The 5,956-nt window shown below is 42.8% G+C and overlaps 1 long non-coding RNA gene across 1 annotated transcript; it reads left to right on the top strand.

The window, feature by feature from the left end:
• Window positions 1-1,415: 1,415 nt before the first annotated feature.
• Window positions 1,416-4,940, top strand: LOC107326193 (uncharacterized). Its single transcript, XR_001559932.3, has 3 exons — window positions 1,416-1,499; window positions 2,689-2,867; window positions 4,715-4,940. It is a non-coding gene; the product is annotated as an uncharacterized LOC107326193 (long non-coding RNA).
• The last annotated feature ends 1,016 nt before the right edge of the window (window positions 4,941-5,956 follow it).

Below are 5,956 nucleotides of genomic sequence, written 5' to 3' on the forward strand. Positions count from 1 at the left end.
TAGAAGTCCAAAAACGAAACTATAATTAATACCCAATCAATCTCTTCACTGAAGAATGGTGAGGCTAATGGCGTACAAGGCAATTAGACAATCGCTTGGTGTTTGATAGTTACTATTAGTAGTTTAAGGTTTACACAGATATATTAGGCAGTTAACAGTTTACTGAGAAAAAAGATGAAGACTGACTTACTGTGACGATTCCCACCAAGCAAATAAGGCTAGAGGCTTAAAGATGTTAACAATCTATAGGCTAATATGGAAATGTGGGACTGTAATATCTGATTATAATTACTGTATCTGAGGGACTGCCTCTCCCCGGTCCCATCAGGTCTGGCAGGAGGGTCATGTTCCTGTTGGCCAAGGAGCTTCGTTTGGCTGGAGCCAGGAGGAGAGTCTTCTCTGCTGTGGCATCCGCCCTCTGGAACATCATCCCCCACCCCCACCCCCAGGTGAGACTGGTCCTTAAAACCTGGTTTTGCCATCAGGTCCGGGGATTCGATGGAAGTGTAGAGCCCGGTAAAAGTCTGTATTGTGTGTAAAACTAAAATGCACTCTCCCCTGTCTTTTTGTTATTATAGTTTTTAACTGTTTTAACGGTATTTTAATGGTTTTAATTATGTTGATTGCTTGGCTTAGTGTTTTAATTGTGTGCATCACTCAGAGTCATAAACGTGAGATGGGCGGCTCTATAAATTGAATAAATAAATGAATAATGGTAGTCTGCCCTAGATTGGCTATAGGACCAGAGGCATCAAGGATGGGGGTGAGGATGTCAAAATGTTATACTGACATGATGCAGGCTTTGCCCCTTCTGTCTGTGCCTTGTGACTTCACGTGCATGTGCAAAAGGGGGGAGGGAGCGTGTATTGCAGCAGCACAAGGCTGCTTTTGTCATTTTGATGAAATTGCTAGAACCTGTGGGCACCTCTCTTTTGGACAAATAGCAAGGCAAGTGGATAAAGCAAGGGCAGGGTGGGGGTGGTTTGTTGAAGTTGATTTAGTGAGAAAAACGTACAAAAATGACATTCAGAGAAGAAGTTCTTAGTTTCTGGGAAAGAAAGTTACCTTTCCCATCCACTATCTTGTATATGATGGAAGTTGGTTCTCTTCCAACTAGCTGGGACCATTTTTCTATTTTTCTTGGGGAATTTGGCAAGAGGGAACAAAATGAAGTCCTCACCTCAGGATTTGGGAAGCTGATTATTAAATTGTCAAATAGGAAGGATAAGGAGATTCTTGAGCCCAATGAGTAGTCAGACAGGATCTGGTCAATGATCATCCTAAGCAGAGGACTTTTCTGAAGTGCTTTGATTTGGCAGAAGCAGCAGCAGCAGCAGCAGCAGCAGCAGCAGCAGCAGCAGCAGCAAGATATGATAGACTCTGACCACTGGAATTAGCAATCATACCAACGTCTGAAGATTTAGTCTGTACTTTGATATTCAAAAGACACGCAGTATAAAAGTCTTTGCTTAAATAGGAAGTAGCCGAGATCTTACTTGGTAAGTAGTTTTATAGCTCTTGCTCTTAAGCAATGCCTGCAATTTTGCAAGGGTTAACAGAGGAATGGAAGCATTCATAGCCATCATCAGGGCAACTTACAGACGCTCAGCATATTGCTTGGAACACGCCTTGCCTGAGTTTCAGTACTACAGGGTTTCTCCCGGGCTTTCGTCAAGCTGGAATGGAGCCTCTCCTTTCAGCTGCAGGCTAGAATGTGTGTGAACTTCCTAGCAATTCCCCCGTTGTTGGGGCGTAGGCATCTGCAATAAATCTGCAGCAGGGTGGTTGCCAGCTCTCCTACCTCCTCCTATAATTATCTGCATAGCCAATATTACCACAGTGGGGTAAAGTGCAATGCAGAAATTCCAACTGCAGTCAAGTATCTCACAAAAAAATGACTAGCAACTATTTCCTACCTTAGCTCACATATGATTGATTGGTAATTTGATGAGCTTAAGGGCAGCGAGAGAACAAACCCAAGAGACAGCAGCCACCGAGCCCCGTGCAGTGTTGGCCAGTGGTATTTAGAAAAGATACCATCGTAGCCCAGCCACTGCCTGAGAGTGGGTATAGGAAGAATGGAAACAGCAAAGAAGAGAAAGACCAGGGACTGGGCAATTAAGGAGAGTACCAAATTAAACTTCCTGGTAGAAATGGTATCTGGAGTAGAGTCTGCGGTTTGCTTAATGACTTTTCTGCTAGACTGGAACATAAGAGTGACTGGCAGAATTTTCTAGCCCCTTTTTTTCATTGTTGGTTTTGCCAGACAGATTTCAGAAGAGCTGCCCAGTTACTGCCAGACAGCTAGTATCATGGTTTTACTAAGGGCTGATAATGTGGAAAAGCATGTTTGTATATCCTTAGTCACATCCTTGCCTGAAAGTGTCAGGCCTGGGATCGCTTTGAGTATCATTTTTATTTCTCATTGCTGCCACCATTTTGTTGAGCTGGATGTCAACCCTCCAAGGTAGGCCGGACCAAGAAACAGATACCATGTAGGCCTAAAACTACTTCTATTAAGATTGGCTTTAGTAACAGAATGTTGCAAGTCTGAATGAGCTTCCCTCCTTCCCTTCCTCGGATCATGAACTAGGGGGTGCCTGAGATGTTTCCTCCCTCCTCGTCTGGGCCTCCGCAACGTTTATCTACTCGTTGCCTTGGCAACTGATCTTCCCTCTCTCCTTCAAGGTCACCCTCTACTCTAGCCGGGAGGTCATGGTAAGGGTTCTCCAAAGGAACCCTGCTTCCTACCAGCCCTTTTCCAGCACAGAAGGGTGCCAGCAAGTGAACTTTCTGCTGTGGGATTTCCGGTCTCATGGCATTAACCAGTACTGGAAGGAGATATGCATCCTCCGAACCAATTAAGGGTAAGTTTAGGGATGGGGACCAAATAAGGTGTGCAGGTATGTTATGAGTGTATGTCTACACACACGCACAAATAAAATGTGTTAATTGTATTCATTCAAGTAAGATAAAGATTAGTTTGGCCCAGAAACCAGGTGACTTTGGGCCAGTCCCTCTGTTTCAGCCCAACTCACCTCACAGGGTTGTTGTTGTGGGGAAAATAGGAGGAAGAAGGAGTATTAGGTATGTTCACCGCCTTGAGTTACTCACAAAAATAATAAAGATGGGATAAAAAAAAATGGAAATTTGGAAAAATAGTAGTTGGAGAGTTCCACGTATTTTATCAACATAATGAAGTCAATCTGTGACTTCAGCACTGGTAAGTATCACGCTGTTTTATGTTGATAATCCAGTTGTGAGTTCAGTCACTGCCCCTCCATTTTAGGAAGTCTGCCAAGTATACAATTTTAATTTGACTCTTAGAAATATCTCAAATGTTTCCCTCATTAAATAATTTTTCTCAAGGTATCTTTTAACTGCAGTGATAATTTATCCCCATAATTAGATGTAATAGGCTAGCAAATGAAGAACATACGGTTTGTTGGCTCAAAGGTTTAGTCCTGTATTCTGCTCCCACAACGGTCAACCAAATCCCAATGGGACATCCATGAGCACGATGTGAGTACAACAGCATCCTCCCACTCATTTCCCAGGCAACTGGTATCAAGACTCTGCCTCCAGTCCTGGCAATGTGTGTTCCAACCCCTGTAACTAGCAGCCACTGATTATCCATCTAGCATGTACTCACACTATAAAAGGACCATGCCCCAGAGCTGGAAGGATACCTTCACATTCAGGATCATGACTTCAAACAGCTTGTTTTCTCTGCAGTGCACACTACGTGCTCTTCCTAGCCAGAGTCCTGAAAAAAGCTCATTTTGTGCCTATGCACTTCAGTTAGCACAGAAGGGGTCAGTTGTAGCTCACTGTTGCTACAAAGCAGACTTTGGTCAGGATTGTGGCAGAGAAGAAAGCATAGTGTGTCTTGTTTTCTTTAAAGACTTTCCCAAAGCATTAAAAATCTAACTTTGCCCCATGCCAATCATAGCCCCTTGCTAATTTCATACTGAGGTTAGCTTTAACTTTTATTCTGTAGCTCACTTCTTTCATCCTCCCTGCTGGAACCAAAGTTGTTTCTGTCCCTTAAAGTAGCATCGTCAGCCCTAAGTTGCTAATCTATTTTCTCCTTTCTGAACTCTACAATAAATCAGAGGTAGACATGGATTTCAGTCCGTGGCCCTGAAGGATTGACTGGAGTGTGCCCATCATTTTTAAAATAATCTTTCCAGAAACAAGAGCAAAAGAAATGAGGAACTGGGTTGTAATAGAGAAATTAATCAACTTTTCCTCACTGATGTACTCAGAACACTTTGATTGTTGTGGCTATTCAAAGTGGGAATGGTATTGGTGAATGTTGGAGCAGCAGCTTAGTTGATCACTAGGAAGAAGGAGCCAACAGTTACTGAGGAGAAAGGACTGTACAATCTTTTTTGTTTTCCTTCCAACAGTCACATTCCCTCACATATGTGACAACCAGGGTAAAGCAAATAATGGTTAGTGGGACAGCTCTTTTGATATTTCCCTTTGTCTTTGACACTTCTGCTTCCCAAGCAACAGGCAGCTCAGGTCTGAACTGACACCTTGTATAGATTTGAAATTTGACCATGGGGTGCATATTGCCCACTCATTTTGAACATGAATTACTGAAGGGACAGCAGACTAAACTAGAAAGACTAATTGATAAAAGGTGAATAACTTGGCTGAGAGAAGAATAAAGCAATTAATCATAATCATAATCATTTTTATTCAGGTACAAAGACAGACAACATGAACATATCAAACAATTCCATCAACACAGAATACTCTGAATATCTAACAAGTCATCGGGGGGACTCATTCAAAAGATGTTATGCAGCTATTCCAATGGATTTTCTGTAGTTAAGATGGAAGAAATTCTGGGAAAACCTGGCTAATAAAAAGAAGAAAGTAGCATCTGGACTCCTGTAAAATTCTGTGAACTGCACCAGCAATTGTTTCCTCAATACAAACATCTAGCTTGTAGTCACATTGTGCAAAAAGGTAGAAATATGGGCAGAATAGTGTGATTTTCCCTCCATTTTGCTCTTTAAAACACGGGTGTGGCACACATGAGGCCCCTGGACACTCTTATTGCTTCCTGGGGACCTCCCAGGTACTCCATCTATTTTTTCCCAACATCAACAGTCATTGGCTCAGTTGGGGGAGAGAACCAGAAAACACTAGCCAGATTTCTGGGAAGGAGAATGAGGTAGGGATATGCAGAAAACATTAAGTGTTTCTGTTTCAAACTGGAAACATCACGTTTCAGAAGCTTTGCTGAGCTATTCCAGGAAGGCTGCAGTTTGGCAGAACTGAATCCTGGAGCATTTCAGTTGTTCTGGGTCTCAGTGAAAACAAAAAACATCTGGAGGTCTAGCTGGCATGCCTCTCTCCTCTTCTCTTGGCATGGCTTATGTGCCAGCCATCTCAGTGCCTTCCAGTGCCAAAGACATTGGTGGTGGCTAAGGGGAAGCAGGGAAAGAAGGGCCTTCATAAAATCAGAAGGGGAATGGGTGAGTTTGATAGTGGGCCACCAATATCCTTGGCTTGTTCGTGCTCTCCCCCACCCCGCTCAAAACACTTCTGTCCAGAATATATGTTTTCTTACATGCCAAAACCAAATACACATTTCAGTGCAAACATAAACCACTCCACAATTAGCTGTTCCATGCATGGAACAGTTTCTGCACATGACATTCTGCACATCCTAGAATGAAGTCTGTAAAAAGGAAGCAACGATATTCAACAGGATTGCTGAATGAAAGTTAATGGTTTCTCCTTCCCTGCCATCCAGCCTACTCAGAAAGTTTTCCATAGCCAGACTTCTTCATTGGTGCAGTCTACAAATATTGCAAATGATATTTCACAGTAACTTTTCTGTGAATGGGATGAAAGAAATGTTATTTCTCCACCAGCAACTCTACTTCAAAATGCTGAGTTAGGTCTTTTAGAGGAGGAAAGCCTCACTGGGAGA

Source organism: Python bivittatus, unplaced genomic scaffold (assembly GCF_059951505.1).
Source record: "Python bivittatus isolate LINGU-HERP-01145 unplaced genomic scaffold, Pbiv_v1 ctg000200_np1212, whole genome shotgun sequence".
Lineage (NCBI taxonomy): Eukaryota > Metazoa > Chordata > Lepidosauria > Squamata > Pythonidae > Python > Python bivittatus.